At 51.2% G+C, this 25,526-nt stretch overlaps 2 non-coding genes and 1 pseudogene across 2 annotated transcripts; 2 read left to right on the top strand and 1 right to left on the bottom strand.

Annotated features, from left to right (window-relative positions):
- The window catches only part of LOC120381919, a 480,690-nt pseudogene that overhangs the window by 288,462 nt on the left and 166,702 nt on the right, over positions 1–25,526 (top strand).
- Positions 19,359–19,430, bottom strand: TRNAC-GCA. The gene has a single exon. It is a non-coding gene; the product is annotated as a tRNA-Cys (tRNA).
- TRNAV-CAC lies at positions 25,000–25,072 on the top strand. Its single transcript has one exon. It is a non-coding gene; the product is annotated as a tRNA-Val (tRNA).

Here is a 25,526-nt window from a genome sequence, read left to right as displayed (position 1 = left end):
TCCCAGTGCATCTCCCAAGCTGTGCCCTGGCGAGCTGTGCCCAGGGGATTTAGATGCTTTATGTAAGGGGACTGTTGCCCCCTTACTAACATTCAGTGGGGGTGTTTGGTTGCTAGCTCCCAGCACTAAAAAGGGAGGGGTCAATGGGAAATCAGGAGCCTGAGACTGACAGTCCCCAGGAACAATGTGGAGAGACCAATGCTGCAGGTCAGCCTGATTGACAGGGCAGGCAGGCTATTCAAGGAGTCAGGAGGCCAGGGGGGTCCCGTCCTCCCTGTGAGCTGGAATTGTCTGAGTCACATGGAGTGGGGCCGAGCTAAGGAGAGAGCAGGGGGCCCAAGCTGAGCTGATGGTAGCAGAGCTGCAGCCCCAAAGCCAGAGCACAGCCCAGAGAGAGCAGCCCTGCCCTGGGAGCAGAGCTGTAACAACTGGAGCCAGAGAGGCCAGACAAGCAGCCCAGGGAGCTGAAGGCAGAGCAGCAGCAGCAGCCGTGCTGAGGCAGAGTGGAGCTGGAGCAGTCCGGAGCTGGGTGCGGTGAGCAGCTGGGGAGAGCGAGGGGGACCCTGGGCAGTGGGCCCAGCACAGGGAGACGCCTCAGCCAAGAGGCCCTGAAGGCCAGACTTGGAGGGGGATCGTAACCCTGACAGGGCGGGGGTGATGCTGGGGAGAAGGGTCCTGCCACCCAGAGCCTGAGAGTGTGTGGCCACCGCCAGAGCAAGTGTCCAACCTGCAGCGTCCCTGCAGCACAGCCAGGGCCTGAGGAGGTGGCCTGGGACCTACAAGGAACAGACTGTGAAGTGCCCTGATGTCCAGAGACACTTTTTGTGATGGTCCCTGCCACAGAGCGAGGTGATGTGTTTTCCTTTAACCTTTCCCATTTTTTCTTATTTTTTAAATTTTATTGTTAATTAAATAACTTGTATTTGCTTTAAATTGTATGATGTGATCAGTGGGTCAGGGAGGTGCGCAGTGCAAAGAGAGGGACACCCTAGCCCCTGTCCTGGGTGACCACAGCAGGGTTGGGGGTTGAGCCCTCCCAGGAATCCTGGGCCCAGCCTTGTTGGGGTTACGAGGACTCTGCCAGACAGGAGAGTGGCAGGGGAGTCCTCAAGGGCAGGGAGGCCTCTGGGTAAAGGAAGTGGGAGCGAGGACTCAGATCCTTTTGCCAGCCCACTTCACCGGGGTAGTGCAGAAGCCAGGAAAGTTCCCCACAATAGCAGGACCATTCCCCCACTTACATCTAGATACAGTACCAGGCACATAGGAGGATTTCCCCTTCTGAGTCATGGAAGCAGAAATTGACTTTTCCTTTCCAAATTTAGCTAATGTTCAGAAAGAGAATCTAGCACCTGCCTTCCAGATCTGAACACCTCAAAATTCAGGAGTGCTCGAGCTCAATTTGGGCAGCTGTTACTTCATTTCTCCCAAATGAAATATACTGATCCACTGTTATTTGCTGTACAAAAAGTAGGATAAAATTGAGCAAGAAATGCTTCCCAGGGGTTATTAGGACTGGAATTGCTATTTTCAACAGCCATTGCCATTTTTTTCTAGTTTTGTTTGTTTGAAAGGAAGACAGTGATATTGCAGTGGCAAATTCCCCATAGAAACAAAGAATAATAAAGGCACCTCAACTTTTCCTCATTTATGGAGGACAATCGTATAATATGCATCCAGGTATCCTCCAATCACACAAGCTGAAAATTGTTCCATTTTCCTGCAGTTCTGTAACCATATGGGAACCAGTCCTGTCTGTGTTAAATAAAATAAATAATAAAATAATAATAAATGTTCTGTGCACATCCAAAATTCCTGCTGAATGACCCATCCTGGGAGCGAGATACCAGTGACCCAGGGCTGGGGTGGAAGGAGGGTGCAGGTGGTGGGGGGAACACCCAGGCCTGGGGCGGCAGGGAGTGTGTGGGTTGGGGAGCATTGGTGGGGGGGAAGGGGAGAGCCCAGATCTGGGGCAGCACAGGATGTGGGGGGGGGAGCCCAGGGCTGGAATGGCAGGGGGGTGTGGGTTGGTGGGGGGAAGAGCCCAGGGGTGGGGTGGCAGGGGGGTGCAGGTGTGGGGAGGCCCAGAGCTCGGGCAGCAGGAGGGTGTGAGGGGGAGGTTTCCCTGGCCCCTGTCCTGCCTCCCTGATGTCAGCATCTCTCTGTGAGGTCACCACCTCCCCACCACCTTGGACCAATAGGCTGAGGTCCTGCAAAAGGCCTTTGTGATGTCACTGCCACACCCCTCCCTTGCTGGGCCAATGTCCTGCCCCTGGCCAGGCACTTTGCAGGTTTGAGCTACTCCCTGTGGATCACCCCACTCAAGGAGCAGCAAAGAATTCTGTGGCACCTTATAGACTAACAGACGTTTTGCAGCATGAGCTTTCGTGGGTGAATACCCACTTTGTCGGATGCAAACACTCAAGGAGCGTTCGTTCTAGGCAGCAAGCCGGCTAGACAGGGAAACATCAGATGCTGCTCCCAATGCTACACTCAGTTTTTCAGAAATTAGTCGACTTTATGGCCAGAAGAGACCATTAGAGCATCTAATCTGACCCCCTGCATATCACAGGCCTCCTGTATGACACAATAGTGAGTTTATTACGCAGGGTCCACCCCTCCCTCACTGTGAATAGTACATGAACCAGCCTTGTAATGGAGCTGAGATTTCCCAAGAACTTCAAGCAAAATACACCAGTTTCATAAAACAGATTTATTAACTACAGAAAGATGGAGTTTTAAGGATTATAAGTGGTAAGCAGAAAAGATCAAAGTAAGTTACCATGGAAATTAAAGATAAATTCACAATCTAAACTTTACACCTTATTACACTAGGCCGTAGTTCGGTTATGCACACAGGAAGGCTTAATGCTCGAGCTGCAGCACATGCTGGGCAAGCTTAAGGCCGGGCTCCCCATGGCAGGAGAGAAGAAGAAGACTTGGCCCCTGGAGGGGCAGGCTGGGGCTTCCTGGATCCCATTTGCTCACAGCCAGTGCCCTGCCCCGACTCCCAAGTCATTAACGGCGCCCCCAGGTCAGCCAGAATGGAGCAGCGGTTTTCACTGCACCAAGTCCACTTATGGCTTACAGGCAACTCCCAACCCCCCCCACAGCCCACCATTTCGGCCAGAAAGGAGCCCACTCCGCCTCGCCATTGCTGCTTTTCCGTCCCCCTAGAACCCCGCTTCTCCTGGGCTGCAAGGAGCCATCCCTGGGAAGCCAAGAGGCAGGCACATGATTCTGCCTCCCAGCAGCCAACCGCACCTCCTCAGGCTTTGCAGAACGAATGGTGACGCTCTACTAACCCCACTTAGCTGCACTGAGGCGCTTAGCTTCTGCCCTGCCTTCCTCAGCTCGACTTTCCTCTTTTGCCCCATTCCTGCCTCACTTCCTCCTTTGGCAAGTCACGCAGAGGAGGCCAGCAGGAAGAGCCGGCCTCCACCGGCCAACCTCCAACAGCAGAGGAGGCCAAGCCACAAGCCTCCAAAAGGTGACACGCCGCACTCCTCTAGGTTCTCCAGCCTGACACCAAGGTGCTTTCTCCACTGCTGTCAGCACCCTCTGTCATGCGGGGGTTGGAGTTATCCCGGGGACAGGCCAATAGGAGAAGGAGGAGCATCTTCCTGAACAGCAAGGGGATCTGGGAAAAGGAAGCCAGCATATTTCTGCCTGGTTTTGAACCAGGGACCTTTCATGTGTTAAACAAATGCGATAACCACTACACTACAGAAACTCCATCTGCTTAGCTATTGCTCACCCTGGCACAGACCGATGGACAAACCTGGAGAAAGTGGTGGCAGCCCTTCAATAGGTCAGCTGGCAGAGCAGAGGACTGGAGCCGGGGCTCAGGAAGTCGTCCTTACGTCGCCCTTGTGACTCCAGCTTGAGGGAGAGCTTCTTTTTCTTCCCCTTGCTGACAAAGAGCAAGAGAAGAATGAAAGGGCAGGTGGGCCAACTCGGTGCAGAAGCCCATGCTGCCTTTTCCTGCTGCATGGCCTGAAATGAGGGACTCGTGGCAGTTAAAGGCACTGCTGCACTTTCAGAAAACATCCCACCCGTGCACAAAGGGGGACAGAAGAGCCTGTTAGTCTAGCACGCTCCCAACTGAACTACTTCAGCAGCTGCTCGGTTTCTTTTTGGCCTCCTGCTTTTCTGTCTGGGATGTTGTTGTCAGCTGTGGCACAGAAAAAGGACGTCATTGTGAGCGGCCCATGAAGACAAGATTCACTTTTGCCTTCCTTGCTCGGCTTTACTTGCTTCCTCGCCCTATTCCTGCCTTAGTTCCTGGGTTTCCTGAAGGCAACGGGGAGCCAGCAGTACCAGGAGGAAGTTGGGCAGCTAGACCCTGGTGGCAAAAGTCCTGCCGCCACTTGCCACCCCACTCTCTTCTCCCAGCGTCACATATTGGCCACCAGGGACTTGGGGCCCAGCAGTGCAACGGAAGGCAGTGGACAGAGCCACCCTCGCCTTGAAGCTCCAGCTCATTAAACCACATCTTCAGTCGCTGATGGCCAATGAGAGACCGACATCGCTTGCTATTTTAGCACTTTGAAATGCCATTGGTCAGTCACTGGATCTCTGTAATGCTGTTACAGAACAAAGGAAAATAGAATCTCAGTGTGACATACTATACCTTTGGGGGAGCGGCTGTAACCCCCATAATCCTCATTTTCATATCATCGTGATCTTACATATAGAGCATGACTTGTAAGGTATCAGGGAAAGGATATGATCTGCTGAAAGTCATTTCTCTACCCATAGATGTAGACCATTCATGCATATGAAGTCATGAGAATTGTGCAGTGTGGTTGTCACTGTGCTGTAAGGTGGGGGAGTCAGCCAAATATTAGCTCCCTAGTGGCAACAGCAAGGAAAATAACCAACACCCGGACAGGGTGTCAAACAACCCATCGACAGCCATTGTCCAGCAAGGGAACTACAATGCAATGACTCACCTGCATGAGGACACCCCAGGGGAATTGCTCAGACTTGCTTGGAGAGACGCAGTGATGCTCACCTGACTCTGAAGGGGGGTACGGGGGGGCAAAGCCATGAGGGAAGAAAGGACATGATAAAAGGAGAGACATTTGCCAGGCTTTATCTCTCTCTGCCACCTACATCTACAGACACCCCCACACCAAGCAATTGAAGCGCTGATGAAAGGGGAGAGCCTGGCTGAAAAGCCACCAGCCAGCCTGTGGTGAGAAGCATCTGAGTTTGTAAGGGTACTGAAAGGGTTAAGATCAGCTTAGAATTAAAAGCAATGAGGAGTCCGGTGGCACCTTAAGGACTAACAGATTTATTTGGGCATAAGCGTTCGTGGGTAAAAAGCCCACTTCTTCAGATGCATGGAGTGAAAATTGCAGATAGAGGCATAAATATAGATTGGAACATGAAGTGACGGGAGTTACTGTACAAGGGGAGAACCAGTGTTGAAGGCTAATTCAGTCAGGGTGGATGTGGTCCTCTCCCCATAATTGATGGGGAGGTGTCAATACCAAGAGAAGGAAAATTGCTTTTGTCGTGAGCCAGCTACTCCCAGTCCTTATTGAAGCTGAAATTAATGGTGTTAAGTTTGCAAATCAATTGTAACTCTGCAATTTCTCTTTGAAGTCTGTTTTTGAAGGTTTTTTGAATGGCTACTTTGAATTGTTGGGTGTAAATGTGCTATTAACTATACAAGTCCCATATGGTCTCGTGATCTGGATTCCTGGTTTTCATCCACGTGGCCTGGGTTCAATTCCCAGTGTGGGAACAATGCAGAGCTTTTGCTCAGAGGGGAGGCAGGAAATGAAAGGAATGGGAAGGGATCCTGCCAGCAGGGGAGTTGGACAGTGTTGGAAGGGGACCCCAGAAGTGGGGGTGGGGCAGTGGTCTGGGGGGAGATGAGGGAAGGATCCCAGCTCTGTGGGAAGTTGACATTCTGGAGAGCACAGGCCTGGCACGGGGGGTGGGAAGAGTGAGTGTGTCCCTCTATACTCACCACCAGCAGACTAGGCAGGCTTGGAAGAATTATGTATTTGTTGGTAAATGTCAATTTCTGTGTAAACACACAACCCAATGGCAAAATCTTTCCATCGATAATAATCAAAACTAACAGATGGGCAAAGTAAGAAACGTGTTGCTTGAGAACTTATCCTATTCTAATCCTCTAGGATTCCCTTTTGCCTTAGGCACCACCACGTGGGCATTTCATATCCCTCCTCATTTTCACACAGACACACAATTTCCTTTGCACAGATCCATGAACAGCAAAACCTCCCTGTGTCTCTTGTCTGAGCCAGGGCATTCGATTCCACTGAAACCTTCTCTCCCACAATGGCAATGGTCAGACAGAGGAATGTGTCCACCTTCCCCTAGCAGTGAGATATTCACTCTCCTCTTCATGCTGCTGTTGTTATTCCATGAGTCATCAAGGATGGAATAAAAAGCTGAGCTTACTCCAGAGTGAGGAAAGAAAGGAGCCACCAACGCCCTCAAAAATCTCAGTGCCCATAGAAAACCTGCCTCTGTTATTGGACTCCCAGAGGTGCTGGCGATACAACGGGAAAAGGGACTGTCTGAATTGCCAAGGCAGGGAATGAACAATCTACAGCAACATCATTAACCACAAATACACTCTAATCATGCTCCAGCCAGTAGGGAAATGGGCAGGAATTCTTGCTATTCAGCCATGGCCACACGTACAGAGCTGCACAGCAGTGAGTGTGCTGGGAAAGCTGGTCTGAGCAAACAATTGAAATGACCCTTCAGTGAGGACAGAACCAGAGTGTAGAAAGGCCCCTGTGTTAAGTAGTTGTAGCTGAGGCCTTAGGGAGCTGAGCTAGAAAATCATGGGTGTCTTTCTGTGAAGGTTTGATCCTTGCCAGCTAGGCAAGGCTGGTGTGTGGTGTCTCCATGGCTGTACTGTCAGGATCTGATCACAACAGTGCCATAGGGAGCCAAGCCTAGACATATTCAGAGGCTAAGGCCAGGTCAATATTTCAAACAGTGAGTCTATGATGCTGCAGCTCAGTAATGGAGATGCTCTGTGCCAGCGTTTCTCAAACGTCCTTTCACTGCAACCTCCTTCTGCCAAAATAACTTAATATGTAGCCCTGGAAAGAAGGACCAAGCACCAAGCCCCCCCATGGGGGGGGTGCCAAAGACTGAGCCCCAGTGGGAGGAGGGCAAAACCAAAGCCTGAGGGATTCAGCCCTGGGTGGTGGGGCTCAAACTTTTGGCTTCAGCCCCAGGACCCAACAAGTCTAATACCAGCCCTGGTGACCCCATTAAAACAGGGTCATGACCCACTTTGCGGTCCTGACCCACAGCTTGAGAACCACTGCTCCATGCTGAGGGGGGAGAGTTTTCCCGTTGGTGTAGTCAATCCACTTCCCCAGGATGTGGCAGCTCTGTCATGGGGAGAAGCTATATCAGTGGGGGTGCAAGCTGTGGTGTTTACCACATTTAAGAAGTTTAATCAAACCCCATTTTTAAAACCACCTGTGGTCTGCGAATGGCAAAGGAGCTCGATGAAGCAGGGTCTGTCCTTCAAAGTCCTGGAGATCATGATTCCATATTCCTGTTGTAATGGGGGTGTAGCTCAGGGGTCGAGTGTTTGATTGCAGATCAAGTGGTCCTTTGTTTAAACCCAGGTGCCCTCTTAAAAAAAGAAAAACATTTTCATTTCCGTTCTCCATTATGTTCAGGAGCTCCACCATACGAGGATGCTTGAAATGAATGTGAACACTCAACATTTTGCTGTCCAAATGCATAAAAACCTAGCAAACCTGTCCATCAGCTGAAATCAGTTCAATCCTCTAAGTGTCTAGTTTATGTTTTCATCAATTAAACAAAGGTATCATTCCCTGAAGCAGAGCACAAGTTTGAAATACAGGCAGCATAGAGCTAATATTCATAATGTCAACTACAAAAAAACGATACACATCTAGAGATCGCATCATTATAATCAGCCAATCAGAACCTCTCCATAGACCCCTTACACGACCACTTCTCTGTAATATTGGCTGCAAATATAGAACAGTGGTCGCAACGGTGATCTATACAGTTACAGATTATGTCAATAACGTCACAGGAGGTGACACGGCATCAGTGAGACTGATACTGGAATACTGCCTCCAGTTTTGGTGTCCTCGTTTGAAAAAGATGTTGTGAAATTGGAGCTGGGGCAGCAAAGAGCCACCTAATGTTCTGAGGACTGGAAAAAATACCTTCTAGTGAGCTATTGAAAGAGCTCAACCTGATTAGCTTATCAAAAGAAGATTGAAAGGTGACTTCACTGAAGTGTTGAAGTGCCTTAATGGAGAGATAAGATTGGGTATTAAAGGGCTCTTGAATCGAGCAGAGAAAGGCCTAACAAGAGCCAATGGCTGGAAGGTGAAAAGAGACAAATTCATATTACAACAAAGGCACAAATATTCAACAGCGAGGATGATTCACCACAGGAACAAGCTACCAAGGAAAGTGGTGGATTCTCCATCTCCTGATGTCATTTCATGAAGACTAGATGCCTTTCTGGAATGTGTTTGCCTCAAAAGTAGCTCTTGTGTCCTACAGGAGGCCTGTGATATGCAGGGGGTCAGATTAGATGCTCTAATGGTCTCGTCTGGCCATAAAGTCAACTAATTTCTGAAAAACTGAGTGTAGCATTGGGAGCAGCATCTGATGTTTCCCTGTCTAGCCGGCTTGCTGCCTAGAACGAACGCTCCTTGAGTGGGGTGATCCCCAGGGAGTAGCTCATACCTGCAAAGTGCCTGGCCAGGGGCAGGACATTAGCCCAGCAAGGGAGGGGTGCGGCAGTGACATCACAAAGGCCTTTGGCAGGACCTCAGCCTATTGGTCCAAGGTGGTGGGGAGGTGGTGACCTCACAGAGAGATGGTGACATCAGCCAGGCAGGACAGGGGCGAGGGGCCAGGGGAACCTCAGAGACCCCTGTGGCTTTGCTTCAGCAAGTCTCCTTCTCCAGGTCTCTCTTTGAGGACTGAGGGAGTATTCGGGTTCACGGACGTGAGCGCCAGGAGGAACCTCTTTCGAGTTTTCTCCTTCCCTTTTAGTGATTTTACTAGAAAACAGCCGTCCCTGTTTAGAAGGTAAGAGCCTCCTGGAGGTTTGAAACCTGTTCAGTCTGATCCATGTGGTGACAGTTGAATTCTAGGCATGGAAAACATGAGCTTAAGGAGGCAGAATTTTATTCTGCACCTGGGATTTTGTCCCTTAGAATCACTGGGGACATTGGGGTTTGTCCTTTTTGTTTCACCTTTTGTCCTTTCTCCTATTCCCCTCTCAACACTGGGAGAGGGGTGTGTGTGTGTGTGTGTTGCGGGAGAGTGCTCAAAATGTGGGGCTGAAGTAGTGCTCGGGCAGTGATCTCCACCAGTGACCTGGGCCATCCTTTGGGCTCTCTGGTGAGAACCCTCAGCTTCCTGCCCTCAGTCTCTACCCTGATTGGCTCAGCAGGGGGTTATTGACAGGGAGGAGACTCAGGTCCTTGTTGTTCTCTTTTAAGACCAAGTAAATAAGTCAGAACCAGTTCTATGTTTTATGAATTTTGCTGCTTCTGGGCCCAAGCCGCCTACTCCTTGGGCACATTTGTTCCCCATTCACAGTGCCACCCCCTCTCCATTCACAGCAAGCTGCAGCATGAGGTTTCAGCTACCATACTCCCACCCCCTCCCTTTCCTCTTGATAGCAGCCAAGGGAATGCTGGGAAATTTGGTTCTTTCCCTGCTCCAGGGCTGGCTCTAGGCAGGGAGCTAACCAAGGAACTACAGCTCCCAGGGCTCCCTGTTGGTTCTCAGCTCCCAGGCTGGATCCCTGCCTGCTGCCGCCCCTGCAAATGGGCTGCTCCAGGCACCTACTTACTTTACTGGTGCCTAGAGCCACCCCCACCCTGTGCCCCTGCCCGGAGCCTGCATCCAGCACCCAAACTCCATTCTAGAGCCTGCACCTGACTCCATCCCAGAGCGCAACCTCTCAACCATCCTATACCCCAATCCCCTGCCCCAGTCCAGGGCCTGCACCCCAGACCTCCTTCCCCCACTCAAACTCCCTTGCAGAGCCTTAGGCAAGTGTGGGGAAGAGTTCGGGGGGGGGGGGCGGGCTCTGAGTGGTCTGGGCACCACCAAAACTTCTACAAACCTGCTGCCACTGATACTTGGGGGCGGGGTGAGGAGGCGAGCGGCGAGTCGGTGGATGGATGGGGGGCGCCATTTTCAGTATTTTAATGTTTGGTACTGCAGTGATTGACTGCTGTGTGCAGTAATATAGTGACCCCTGGGGGGTCCATACTCGGGGGGGGGGTGAGGAGGTCAGCTGCGAGTCGGTGGATGGAGAGGGGCAAATCTCCCAGATTCAAAATCTGGGACAGTGTCTGTTGGTCCTTTTTGCTGCTTTTCTCTGGGCTGGGGGTTGTCCCAGTGCTGCACAGAGGGGGTTCCCACAGGAAGGTGCTTGCTCCTAACCCCCGAGGCCGTCAGTGTGTCGGCTCTTCTCTAGCCAGCCCACTTGCAAAGTCTGATCAGCCTTGGTCGGGCTCCCAGCCCCTCTCCAAGGGTTGCAGCTGTCTGGAGGTGCTGCCTTCCTCAGTCCCACCTCATTCACTCCACAGGGCAACTGATTACCAAGTGGGGGGCAAGATCTTATTCTACTTCTAGCAAAAAGACATTTTTCTATTACCTTAATTACACTACCTTAGGGGCCCCTATAACATATTACCAATGATCAATACAAAGTAATATAAAATTTATACAAAAATGCATAATAAAGATATTTAACTACAAATGCATATAGTGAATGCTGGGTGCAGTAATGAGGTGACCCCTTGGTCTTTGACTGAGGCTTTATCCTGGGGGGCAGGCGAGTCGGAGGCGAGCGGGTGGGCAAGTGGCGGGTGGGCACAGAGGTGAGCAGTGAGCCAGCAGGGGCTCTAGGGGCGGGCATGGGGTTTCTGGCCGGGGAGGAGGAGGTGAAAGGAGGCAAGTGGTGGGTGGGGACTGACTAGCAGGAGATGCAGCAGGCCAGCGGGAGCTAGGGGTTGAAGAGGGTGTGATGATGGGGTCGAGCGGGAGGGGCAGGTCCTATTTTACTGCTGTGATCTGTTCACCCTATGGGTGCCATTTCTTCCCTCTCCCCCAACCTTCCCAATTTTTCCAGAGTCTCCTTCCCATGGGTCCAGATGATGACGATGTCATCAATGTAGCGTAGGTTGATTATAATCAAAGAGGCTGATAAAGGAGGTGCTGTTGTCATCATGAACAGGTCTGACTACCAAAAGGAGGCTGCCAGACAACTCTCCAATACCAAATTTTACAGGCTACTTCCCTCAGATCCCACTGAGGAATACACTAAGAAACTGCACCATCTACTCAGGACACTCCCTACACTAACACCGGAACAAATCAACATACCCTTAGAACCCCGACCAGGGTTATTCTATCTACTACCCAAGATCCACAAACCTGGAAATCCTGGACGCCCCATCATCTCTGGCATTGGAACTCTCACTGAAGGACTGTCTGGATATGTGGACTCTCTACTCAGATCCTATGTTACCAGCACTCCCAGCTATCTCCGTGACACCACTGATTTCCTGAGGAAACTACAATGCATTGGTGACCTTCCAGAAAACACCATCCTAGCCACCATGGATGTAGAGGCTCTCTACACAAACATCCCACACACTGATGGAATACAAGCTGTCAGGAACAGTATCCCTGATGATGCCACAGCACAACTGGTTGCTGAGCTCTGTGCCTTTATCCTCACACACAACTATTTCAAATTTAATGACAATATATATCTCCAGATCAGTGGCACCGCTATGGGCACCCGCATGGCCCCACAATATGCCAATATTTTTATGGCCGACCTGGAACAACGCTTCCTCAGCTCCCGTCCACTCACGCCCCTTCTCTACCTACGCTACATTGATGACATCTTCATCATCTGGACCCATGGGAAGGAGACTCTGGAAAAATTCCACCATGATTTCAACAGCTTCCACCCCTCCATCAACCTCAGCCTGGACCTATCTACACGGGAGGTCCACTTCCTAGACACCACGGTGCAAATAAGTGGTGGTCACATTAACACCACCCTATACCGAAAACCTACCGACCGCTATGCCTACCTTCATGCCTCCAGCTTCCATCCCAGGCACACCACAAGATCCATTGTCTACAGCCAAGCACTGAGGTACAACCGTATCTGCTCTAACCCCGCAGACAGAGACCAACACTTAGAAAATCTCCACCAAGCATTCTCAAGACTACAGTACCCACATGAGGAAATAAGGAAACAGATCAACAGAGCCAGATGTGTACCCAGAAGCCTCCTACTGCAAGACAAGCCCAAGAAAGAAACCAACAGGACTCCACTGGCCATCACATACAGTCCCCAGCTCAAACCCTCCAACGCATCATCAGGGATCTACAACCCATCCTGGACAATGATCCCACACTTTCACAGGCCTTGGGTGGCAGGCCAGTCCTCGCCCACAGACAACCTGTCAACCTGAAGCATATTCTCACCAGCAACTGCACACCGCACCATAGTAACTCTAGCTCAGGAACCAACCCATGCAACAAACCTCGATGCCAACTCTGCCCACATATCTACACCAGCAACACCATCACAGGACCTAACCAGATCAGCCACACCATCACCGGTTCATTCACCTGCACGTCCACCAATGTAATATATGCCATCATATGCCAGCAATGCCCCTCTGCTATGTACATCGGCCAAACTGGACAGTCTCTAAGGAAAAGGATAAATGGACACAAATCAGACATTAGGAATGGCAATATACAAAAACCTGTAGGAGAACACTTCAACCTCCCTGGCCACACAATAGCAGATTTTAAGGTGGCCATCCTACAGCAAAAAAACTTTAGGACCAGACTCCAAAGAGAAAGTGCTGAGCTCCAGTTCATCTGCAAATTTAACACCATCAGTTTAGGACTAAACAAAGACTGTGAATGGCTTGCCAATTACAGAACCAGTTTCTCCTCCCTTGGTTTTCACACCTCAGCTGCTGGAACAGGGCCCCATCCTCCCTGATTGATCTAACCTCGTTATCTCTAGCTTGCTTCTTGCTTGCTTATATATACACACCTGCCCCTGGAAATTTCCACTGCTTGCATCCGAAGAAGTGGGTATTCACCCACGAAAGCTCATGCTGCAAAACATCTGTTAGTCTATAAGGTGCCACAGGATTCTTTGCTGCTTCTACAGAACCAGACTAACACGGCTACCCCTCTGATACTTGAGATGAGGTTGGGAAATGCCCACCACCAGCCTTTCAGGTGTGACAATGGAGGAGCCAGACTCGCTGCTGGCCCATTAAAGGGATCCACACTCCTAAGGACTATCCCAGGAACCGTGTACAATGCAGACTTCTCTGAGACAGCACAGAGACAATGGACACTGCTTGACTCACATCCTAGCAAAGGGACTTCCTAGCAAGTTGGAAGAAACTATGAAAGGGGGGGTAGAGACATCATGAGTTAGCCTCTCTCCCCCACAACTCAACAACTGGCAATACACCTGGATGACAAAACTGATTCAGAAGTCAGAAGAGAATAATAATAGTACATTCAAACCAAAGTCCCCAAACAGACTAGTAGTGGTTTTTCAGCAGAAAATTTTCAGTTTGGGGAATTTTGTTTTCTCAGTCAGACTTTGCCAAGGGAAGCAGAGAGAAAATGGTTGAGTTGCCTCCTTCAGAACAGCTTGGCCTAGACACTGGCTCTGGTTCACTGTTGTGGCCTTGTTCAGGTTGGGGGTATTTTAATAATTTGGGGAGGTCCCAGGGTGTTTGTGGGAGATTATGAGGCTGTTCCCCTTTGAGATAAAAACTAAGAAATGCAGGACTAGAGAATTTTTTTAGAAATATGGGATTTAGACATTTTATTTGAAGCGGGGGCGGGAGCTGAGATGCTCAGAAGGTTTTTGTTTGCAAGAAGCAACATTGTTTGATCTGTCCTTGTACCAAGGGGGGAGATGGTTGTCTATAAAGGAGGGTGAAGACTAAATACAACCAACGAGGATGGGATTTGAACCCATGCATACAGAGCACAATGGATTAACAGTCCATCACCTTAACCACTCAGCCACCTTATCTGAACTATCAAAAAGTGGACAGGAGGAGAAATCTAAGGCCAGCAGAGATAGGGCCACTAAGGAGTTTTTAAATACTAAGCGTAAGCAAGGGCTGAATGAGCTCCCACGTCACATCTAGTGAGGAGCTGGGGGAAGACTTCAGGAACAGGCCATGTTTGCACAGACACCCCTACTCTGCCTAGCTATGCAGCATGATGGGGCCGCTTCCCCAAAATGACCAGTTTGGGATGGTGGTGGGTTGCAAATCACTTTAGCATTGAGTGCAATGAAATGTTATTCTCCTTCCTGTACAAGCGAAGGGCAGCAGAACGTACCTAGGCCGTCCTGACGGAGGGGTGGGTGGGTGGGTGAGGAATCGCTCTCATTGGACTGCAGAGAAGTGATTGAGGACGTCACCCTAACCCAGTGGTCCCCAAACATTTCACACTGCGCCCTCGTATCCATGGCTGTGGCCCCTCGGAAGCCGCGGTCGAGAACCGGGGCTGGGAGTGGGGCCGGTGCTTGCTGGGGAGGGGGGTGCGGACAGGGGTAAGGGGGTCGAGGCCGGGCTGGGAGCCAGGGGCCCAGGCTCAGGGTGGGGCTGGGGAAGAGCTGGGGCAGAGTGGGGCTGAGTGGGGCTCCCTCCATGGGGGCTGGCTCAGGCCCTGAGGTGCCCCCATCAATCTTCCTCTGTGTCCCCCTAGGAGTCACGCCCCACATTTTGGGGACCACTGACCCCTACTCGCTAAGCAGGGGCTAGTGATGCCAAAGCCCAGGGAAAGGGAGAACAAGTGCGGGGGCCCCAGCACCGGAACCCTGCCCCCCCACTTCTGTGTGTGGCTCCACCCCCTTCCACACCTTCCACACACGGCCCCGCCCACTGTCACCTCTGTTCCACCCCTTCCCCCACTGGCCCCACCCTGTCACTCCTTTACCCCGGCCCCGCTGCGGCCCCGAGACCAGAGAAGCTCTGTGCCCTGCTGCAGCCCCCGGGCCGTAGCAGGGAGTGGGAGCTCCTCCAGCCCTGGGGCTGACATGGGGGAGACTTTCCCAGGGGGGCCCAATTTGGCCAGGGCCCCTAGTCATGGGCCCCACTGCCCCCTTGGCGACGCAAGGTTTGGGGAGGCTGAGCCCCCCCGAGCCTCCATTACGAGCCGCCCAGGCTACCTCTGCTCAGTGGGTGGCCAGTCTCCCTGTGTCTCTGCTGTTCGTGCTGGGGAGCCTGGTCGGCCTTAGGGGTGGGGCCCCCGGCAGCCGCCCAGGGCTCCAGGGGGTCAAAGGGCACCTTGTGGCCGTGCAAAGGTGCTCACTGCTCTCCCCTGCCCCAGTGCTCCTCCGTGGCCCCACAGAGGGTGGGGGGAGCGAGGATCAACACTATGTGCTCCCTGCATCCTGGCCACTTTCCCCACCTGGGCTGGGCTGTGAGGGGAGCATCAGAAGCTGCTGCTCTCTGCCCTCCCCTGACGCAGCCCGGCTGAGGAAAGTGACCTGGATGCAGGGAGCTCAGATGATGTCGCTTCTCGCCCCCCCCCCCCTTGCCCCTGCTAGGCAAGGCTGGTGTGTGGTGTCTTTATGGCTGCACTTTCAGGCATGCAGGTTTCTCGATCCCGTTGTTCCAGGGGCATCCTACTAGATTGCCAGCTGCTTTTCAACTGCAGTGTGGAGACAGTGTGTGTGTTGGGGAAGAGTGAGTAGGTAGGAGCGGATCATTATTAGCCCTACTTGAAACAGGGAGAAGCTAAGGCTGAGAAAGGAGAATTGACTTGTCTGAGGTCACACAGCCAGTCAGGGGCAGAGTTGGGAATAGGACCCAAGAGCCCTGATTTTCAAACTAACCATCGGATCTTGAATTTCAGACATCGAATGACCTGAATAAAGTGCTCTCAGATGAGCTCCAGACCAACAACAGTGCACAGGAATTATTCAGCAAGTATTTGAGGAGAACTGCAATGTTAGAGAGAATCATGAACTGCTCAGAGACCATTAATGCAGAGAAGCAGCAAAATCCATCAAACACAGAACTGGTTCTGACTTATTTCCTTGGTCTTAAAAGAGAACAAGGACCTGAGTCTCCTCCCTGTCAATAACCCCCTGCTCAGCCAATCAGGGTAGAGACTGAGGGCGGGAGGCTGAGGGTTCTCACCAGAGAGCCCAAAGGATGGCCCAGGTCACTGGTGGGGATCACTGCCCGAGCATTATTTCAGCCCCACATTTTTGGGTGGACCTCCCACAGTGGGAGCTGCAGAGCACTCCCCCGCAACACACACACACACACACATACACACCCTCCTGGTGTTGGGAGGGGAACAGGAGAAAGGACAAAAGAAGCAAGAGATAAAGAGAAAGGAAGGAGGGATGGAGGAAAAGGTAAAACAAAAAGGACAAACCCCAATGTCCCCAGTGATTCTAAGGGACAAAATCCCAGGTGCGCAATAAAATTCTGCCTCCTTAAGCTCGTGTTTTCCATGCCTAGAATTCAACTGTCAACAGATGGATCAGACTGAACAGGTTTCAAACCTCGAGGAGGCTCTTACCTTCTAAACAGGGACGGCTGTTTTCTAGTAAAATCACTGAAAGGGAAGGAGAAAACTCGAAAGAGGTTCCTCCTGGCGCTCACGTCCGTGAACCCGAATACTCTCTCATTCCTCAAAGAGAGACCTGGAGAAGGAGACTTGCTGAAGCAAAGCCACAGGGGTCTCTGAGGTTTCCCTGGCCCCTCGCCCCAGTCCTGCCTGGCTGATGTCAGCATCTCTCTGTGAGGTCACCACCTCCCCACCACCTTGGACCAATAGTCTGAGGTCCTGCAAAGACCTTTGTGATGTCACTGCCACACCCCTCCCTTGCTGTGCCAATGTCCTGCCCCTGGCCAGGCACTTTGGAGGTTTGAGCTACTCCCTGTGGATCACCCCACTCAAGGAGCGTTCGTTCTAGGCAGCAAGCCGGCTAGACAGGGAAACATCAGACGCTGCTCCCAATGCTACACTCAGGTTTTTCAGAAATTATGGCCAGAAGAGACCATTAGAGCATCTAATCATAGAATCATAGAATATCAGGGTTGGAAGGGACTTCAAGAGGTCATCTACTCCAATCTACTGCTCAAAGCAGGACCAATCCCCAACTATATCATACCAACCAGGGCTTTGTCAAGCCTGAGCTTAAAAACCTCTAAGGAAGGAGATTCCACCACCTCCCTAGGTAACCCATTCCAGTTCTTCACCACTCTCTGAATGAAAAAGATTTCCTAATATCCAACCTAAACCTCCCCCACTGCAACTTGAGACCATTACTCCTTGTTCTGTCATCTTCTACCACTGAGAACCGTCTAGATCCATCCTCTTTGGAACTCCCTGTCAAGTAGTTGAAAGCAGCTATCAAATCCCCCCTCAGTCTTCTCTTCTGCAGACTAAACAAGCCCAGTTCCCTCAGCCTCCCCTCATAAGTCATGTGCTTCAACCCCCTAATCATTTTTTGTTGCCCTCTGCTGGACTCTTTCCACTTTTTCCACATCCTTCTTGTAGTGTGGGGCCCAAAACTGGACACAGTACTCCAGATGAGGCTTCACCAATGTCTAATAGATGGGAATGATCACATCCCTCGATCTGCCGACAATGCCCCTAATTATACAGCCCAAAATGCCTTTAGCCTTCTTGGCAACAAGGGCACACTGTTGACTCATATTCAGCTTCTCGTCCACTGTAACCTCTTGGTCCTTTTCTGCAGAACTGCTGCCCAGCCATTCGGTCCCTAGTCTGTAGCAGTGAATGGGATTCTTCTGTCCTAAGTGCAGGACTCTGCATTTGTCCTTGTTGAACCTCATCAGGTTTCTTTTGGCCCAGTCCTCTAATTTGTCTAGGTCCCTCTGTATCCTATCCCTACCCTCCAGCGTATCTATCACTCCTCCCAATTTAGTGTCATCTGCAAACTTGCTGAGGGTGCAGTCCACGCCATCCTCCTAATCATTAATGAAGATATTGAACAAAACCGGCCCCAGGACCGACCCTTGGGGCACTCCACTTGAAATTGGCTGCCAACTAGACATGGAGCTGTTGATCACTACCCATTGAGCCCGACGATCTAGCCATGTTTCTATCCACCTTATAGTCCATTCATCCAGCCCATACTTCTTTAACTTGCTTGCAAGAATACTGTGGGAGACTGTATCAAAAGCTTTACTAAAGTCAAGGGATAACACATCCACTGCTTTCCCCTCATCCACAGACTCAGTTATCTCCTCATAGAAGGCAATTAGGTTAGTCAGGCATGACTTGCCCTTGGTGAATCCATGCTGACTGTTCCTGATCACTTTCCCCTCCTTTAAGTGGTTCAGAATTGATTCCTTGAGAACCTGTTCCATGATTTTTCCAGGGACTGAGGTGAGACTGACTGACCTGTAGTTCCCCGGATCCTCCTTCTTCCCTTTTTTAAAGATGGGCACTACAGTAGCCTTTTTCCAGTCATCCAGGACCTCCCCCGATCGCCATGAGTTTTCAAAGATAATGGCCAATGGCTCTACAATCACATCCGCCAACTCCTTTAGCACCCTCAGATGCAGCGCATCCGGCCCCATGAACTTGTGCTCGTCCAGTTTTTCTAAACAGTCCTGAACCACTTCTTTCTCCACAGAGGGCTGGTCACCTTCTCCCCATACTGTGCTGCCCAGTGCAGCAGTCTGGGAGCTGACCTTGTTTATGAAGACAGAGGCAAAAAAAAGCATTGAGTACATTAGCTTTTTCCACATCCTCTGTCCACTAAGTTACCTCCCTCATTCAGTAAGTTACCTCCCTCATTCCTTGACTTTCTTCATGTTGCTAACATACCTGAAGAAACCCTTTTTGTTACTCTTAACATCTCTTGCTAGATGGAACTCCAAGTGTGATTTGGCCTTCCTGATTTCACTCCTTCATGCGTGAGCAATATTTTTATACTCCTCCCTGGTCATTTGTCCAATCTTCCACTTCTTGTAAGCTTCTTTTTTGTGTTTAAGATCAGCAAGGATTTCACTGTTAAGCCAAGCTTGTCGCCTGCCATATTTACTATTCTTTCTACACATGGGGTTTTTTTTTCCTGCAACCTCAATAAGGATTCTTTAATCCTTTAGAGGATTGGAACTGATTTCAGTGAAGGCACGTTTGCTAGGTTTTTATGCATTTGCACAGGAAAACATTGAGTGTTTCTATTCATTTCAGGGATCCCTATTCAGTGGAACTCCTGAACATAATGGAAATGCCATTATTTTTGTTGAAGGAAGAGGTTTGTAAGGGGGCACTTGGATTTGAACCAAGGACCACTTGAACTGCAGTCAAACACTCGACCACTGAGCTATACCCCCATGACTGCTGTGTAGGTAAGTCAGAGATCTTAAAGATTTTGAAGGACAGGCCCTGCCTCAGGGATCTCCTGTTCTGTTCCCAGACCACAGTGCTTTTAAAAATGGGGTTTGATTAAACTTATAGATCCATGTAAACACCACAGCTTGCACACCCACCCACATAGCTTCCCCCAGTGACATAGCTACCACCTCTCGGGGAGATGGATTAACTACATGGACGGGACAGCTCTCTCCCCTCCACTTAGAGCATCTTCATTATTTATGAATAGCTGGGAAATAACCTCCTGAATGGACAGTAACCAATTTATCAAATATTGCTGGGTCTGCATTCAATATGGGCACCTGGTCGTATTGGCTGGATTAGTAGGAGCATTGCCGGCAGATCGAGGGAAGTGATTATTCCCTTCTATTCGGCACTGGTGAGGCCACATCTGGAGCATTGCGTCCAGTTTTCGCCCCCCCCCCCACTACAGAAACAAATTGGAGAGAGTCTAGGGGAGGGCAACAAAAATGATTAGGGGGCAGGGGACTTACGAGGAGAGGCTGAGGGCAGGGCCACCCAGAGCGGGGGCAGGTGGGGCAATTTGCCCCAGGCCCTGCAGGGCCCCCATGTGAATACAGGATTCTAGAGTACTGCAACTTTTTTTTATGGAAGGGGCCCCCAAAATTGTTTTGCCCCAGGCCCCCTGAATCCTCTGGGTGGCCCTGCCCCCTACACCTCCTTGACTCGTTCTCCTCCCTCTCAGGCCCCACCTGTGCTCCGTCCTCACTCCCATTTGACCACTTCCCAGCCCCGCTCTTCCACTGTGGCTGAGGCCTGCTGGTCCACCTTCCGCTTGCTCCTCTCCTCCCTGCTGGCCTCCGTGTGTCTCTCCACCCCCTCCCCCCAGCCCGGCCTGCGGCCCCCCCCTCACTGCCCCTCCCGTGAGACCCGCCCTGCCCACCGCCCCCACCTCTCTGCCCCTCCCGTGAGACCCTCCCTGCCCATCGCCCCCACCTCTCTGCCCCCTCCCCTGAGACCCGCCCTGCCCACCACCCCCACCTCTCTGCCCCTCCCCTGAGACCCGCCCTGCCCACCACCCCCACCTCTCTGCCCCCTCCCCTAAGACCAGCCCTGCCCACCACTTGCACCTCTCTGCCTCTCCTGAGACCCACCCTGCCCAGCGCTCACACCTCTCTACCCCTCCCCTGACCTGCCCTGTCCACCACCCCCACCTCTTTGCCCCTCCCCTGAGACCCACTTGTCCACCTCTTTCCTCGGTCGTCTGTTGTTATTCCTTGAAACATCAAGGATGGAATTAAAAGCTGAGTTTACTCCAGGGTGAGGAAAGAAAGGAGCCACCAACCCCCTGACAAATCTCAGTGCCCCAGAGAAAACCTGCCCCCTGCTATTGCGATCACTGATGTGCTGGGAATATGGCAGGAAAGGGACTGTCTGAATGATCAAGGCAGGAAATGGACAACAATCTACAGCAACATCATTGACCACAAACACACTCTCCTCATGCTCCAGCAAGAAGGGAAATGAGCAGGAATTCTTGCAGTTCAGCCATGGACACACTTACATGAGGGCACAGCAGTGTGTGGGCTGGGGGAGCTGGTCTGAGGAAACAACTGGAATTGATCACTCAGTGAGAACAGAACTAGAGTGCAGTGAGTGACACAACTCAGCTAAGTAGTTGTGGCTGAGTGGTTAAGGCGGTGGACTAGAAATTCATTGGGGTCTCCCTGCGCAGGTTGGAATCCTGCCAACTATGGAGAAAGTTGGGCTTCTTTAGTTTCAAGAGAGCTGGGTCTTGTCTCACTCTCAAGCTGTCTACACACTATTGGGTAATGTGGCTTTAAAGTGTTTTAATTAAATAGCTGTTGCATGTCCACACTATGCCCCTTGTGTCACCAGAGCACATCCACGCTAGAACCTTGGATGGCCACAGAGAGCAGTGCACTGTGGGTAGCTGTGCAACTGGCTGCAGGGTGTTTTGGGAAGGGTTTGCAATGCCTCATGGGCCGGTACAGCATCACATGATGCCGGTTTCTCTATCCCACCATTCCATGGGCTGCTTACTAGATTGCCAGCTGCTTTTCAACTGCAGTGTGCGTGGCGGGGTAGAGAGTGTATGTGTGTGTGTGGGGAGAGGGTGTGTGTGTGTGGGGAGAGGGAGTGTGTCGCACACTGTCTCTATGTTCAGACAGCTGCTGCAAGCAACCAGTCCTGAGGCAGGGGGAGGGGGCAGCCCCAACATCAGCCCCCGCTTCTCTCACTGGCTCAGCTCAGCACAGCAGCCTCTGTCACACGCACACACACACTGCTGCTGCTGAGCTCTGTGTCAGGGGTGCTGGAACAGGGGGTTTAGAGGGCCTTGGCTCCACCACTCTTAACTGGCTGTTAGGACAAATGATGGAGGGGGGAAAGGGGGAGTCTTGGGGGGGGAGAGGCATTCTGTGGGTGTGGCCTCGGGGGAGGTGGTGTGAGTGTGGGTCCTTGGGGAAGGGTTTTCATGGGAGTGCCACAGTTCAGACAATAGTGACCCCTCCACTGTAAGGAAGCTCCCGCCGCCCCTGCTCTGTGTTCGTAGCGCGGGAGAGCAGCATTCCAGGGCAGGGATTTGCTCCCCGGGGCTCCACCAGGGGGGCTTGGGAGGCTGCAGGGAGCCCTGGGCCCTTTAAATCACCAGCCTGGGGAAGCCGGGCTGGGCTGGCACAGCGTACCTGCTCTTGCCAGTACCCCATACTGGAATGTACCAGCTTACGTTCACTTCTGGAAGGTCCTCACGTGGATCAATAACTGGTTAAAAACCAGGAAACAAAGGGTAGGAATAAATGGACAGTTTTCAGGATGCAAACAGGTAACTAGTGGTGCCTGTACTGGGACTAGTCAACATCTTCATAAACGATCTGCTGAACAGCGAGGTGACAAAATCTGCGGATGATCCAAAACTACAGAGGATAGTTAAATCCAAAGCAGACTGGGAGGAGCTAAAAAGAGATTTCACAAAACTAGGTGAAAGAGCAACAAAATGGCAGATGAAATTCAATGTTGATCAATGCAAAGTGATGCACAATGGCAAACATAATCCCAACTACACATATAAAACGATGGGATGTAAAATAGCTGTTCCAACTCAAGTGAGAGATCTTGGAGTCACTGTGGATAGTTCTCTGCAAACATCCACTCAATGTGCAGTGGCAGGCAAAAAGCGAACAGAATGTTGGGAATCATTAAGAAAGGGATAGAGAATAAGAGAGGAAATCTTATTGCCACTGTATAAATCCATGGTGCACCCATATCTTGAATACCGCGTGCAGATATGGTCGCTCCATCTTAAAAAAGATGTATTGGAATTGGAAAAGGTTCAGAAATGGGTATGGAGTTTCTGCTATATGAGGAGAGAATAATAAGACTGGGACTTTTCAGCTTGGAGAAAAGATGACTAAGGGGAAATATGCTAGAGGTCTATAAAATCATGACTGGTGTGGGGAAAGTAAATAAGGAGTGTTACTTATTCCTTCTCATCACACAAGAACTAGGGGTCACCAAATGAAATTAATAGGCAGATCGTTTAAAACAAACAAAAGGAAGTATTTTTTCACACAACACACAGTCAACCTGCGGAACTCCTTGCCAGAGGAGGTTGTGAAGGCCAAGACTATAACAGGGTTCCAAAAAAGAGCTAAATCGATTCATGGAGGACATGCTCTGAGCCAGGATGGGCAGGGATGGTGTCCCTAGTCTCTGTTTGCCAGGAGCTGGGAATAGGTGACAGGGGATGGGTCACTTGGTGATTCCCTGTTCTGTTCATTCCCTCTGGGGCACCTGGCTTTGGCCGCTATGGGAAGACAGGATACTGGGCTAGATGGACCCAGTCTGACCGTTATGCGTCCTTATGTCCTTATGCTCCTTTCATACAGATGCCTGGGATTCTGCCTCACAAGGTGTCCCTGAGGTCTCAGCCAAAATGCCCAGACAGGCAAACACTCTGGGCTCCTGAAGCCTCTGCCCCCCACCTAGTGCCCTATGGCTCATCCCTGACCCTTGCTGCTGCTCCTTGCTATAGACTGTGAAAGGAGCGGAGGCAGCGCAGGAGCCTTCTGGGGACGCAGATCTGAGGCTTTGGGAGAGACACATTGTCTGAGACATCAGAGCTCTGCAAACCCTGCAGCCACCCCCTCAATCTGGGGCCTGTTCCAGCCCTGAGTCTGGGCTACCGCGATACCTCCCCCAGAGCAGGGCGCCCACAGATAACAGCCTGGAAATAGGCGTCTGACACTAACTCCTGTTCTCCCTGGCAGGGCCTCCCCTAGACCAAGTGCCTCTCCCAGGCAAGACGTGTCTTCGCTGCCCCCCCCCCATATGTTAAAATTTTGAATATCTTATTTTTCATTGCATTTGTAGCTCAGCTCATGATTTTGATGCACAATTTCGATGCATGATTTTCTCTGTCATATAAGATGATAAATTTGCAGGCTAGGTTCTGTAAACCTGTATTTATTCATGCCATATATAAGCAAATAGAACAAATGCATTTTCTTTAAGCATATAGAAACTTTTTAATTTTGACAGTAACTGAAATGTACTAACATCTAGAATGGAACTGTCACTAGCACAGGGTGGGCCGGTATTAAATAGTGTTACAGTAGGAGACAGCGTTAGGATGTTAACCCCAGGCCTTTAGTTGAAAGGTCGCTTCTCTCACCTTTCCCCCATGAACTGAAGCGCAACATTACAGAGATCCAAAGATTGGCCAATGGCATTTTAAGTGCTAAAATAGCAAGCGATGTCAGTCTCTCATTGGCCATCAGCGACTGAAGATGTGGTTTAATGAGCCGGAGCTTCAAGGCGAGGGTGGCTCTGTCCACTGCCTTCCGTTGCGCTGCTGGGCCCCAAGTCCCTGGTGACCAATATGTGACGCTGGGAGAAGAGAGTGGGGTGGCAAGTGGCGGCAGGACTTTTGCCACCAGGGTCTAGCTGCCCAACTTCCTCCTGGTACTGCTGGCCCCCCGTCGCCTTCAGGTAACCCAGGAACTAAGGCAGGAATAGGGCGGGGAAGCAAGTAAAGCCGAGCAAGGAAGGAAAAGTGAATCTTGTCTTCATGGGCCGCTCGCAATGACGTCCTTTTTCTGTGCCACAGCTGACAAAAACATCCCAGACAGAAAAGCAGGAGGCCAAAAAGAAACTGAGCACTGCTGAAGTAGTTCAGTTGGGAGCGTGCTAGACTAACAGGCTCTTCTGTCCTCCTTTGTGCACGGGTAGGATGTTTTCTGAAAGTGCAGCAGTGCCTTTAACTGCCACGAGTCCCTCATTTCAGGCTATGCAGCTGGAAAAGGCAGCATGGGCTTCTGCACCGAGTTGGCCCACCTGACCTTTCATTCTTCTCTTGCTCTTTGTCAGCAAGGGGAAGAAAAAGAAGCTCTCCGTCAAGCTGGAGTCACAAGGGCGACGTAAGGACGACTTCCTGAGTGCCTGCTCCAGTCCTCTGCTCTGCCAGCTGACCTATTGAAGGGCTGCCACCACTTTCTCTAGGTTTGTCCATCGGTCTGTCCGAGGATGAGCAACAGCTAAGTAGATGGAGTTTCTGTAGTGTAGTGGTTATCACATTTGCCTCACACGCAAAAGGTCCCTGGTTCAAAACCAGGCAGAAACATGCTGGCTTCCTTTTGCCAGATCCCCTTGCTGTTCAGGAAGACGCTCCTCCTTCTCCTATTGGCCTGTCCCTGGGATAACTCCAAACCCTGCATGACAGAGGGTGCTGACAGCAGTGGAGAAAGCACCTTGGCATCAGGCTGGAGAACCTAGAGGAGTGCGGCGTGTCACCTTTTGGAGGCTTGTGGCTTGGCCTCCTCTGCCCTGGGAGGTTGGCCGGTGGAGGCCGGCTCTTCCTGCTGGCCTCCTCTGCGTGACTTGCCAAAGGAGGAAGTGAGGCAGGAATGGGGCAAAAGAGGAAAGTCGAGCTGAGGAAGGCAGGGCAGAAGCTAAGCACGTCATTGCGGCTAAGTGGGGTTAGTAGAGCGTCACCATTCGTTCTGCAAAGCCGGGGGAGGTGCGGTTGGCTGCTGGGAGGCAGAATCCTGTGCCTGCCTCTTGGCTTCCCAGGGGTG

This window comes from Mauremys reevesii, linkage group 14 (genome assembly GCF_016161935.1).
Source record: "Mauremys reevesii isolate NIE-2019 linkage group 14, ASM1616193v1, whole genome shotgun sequence".
NCBI classification, from domain to species: Eukaryota; Metazoa; Chordata; order Testudines; family Geoemydidae; genus Mauremys; species Mauremys reevesii.
The sequence above is the reverse complement of the archived record's forward strand: the minus strand, read 5'-3'. Positions and strand labels throughout refer to the sequence as shown.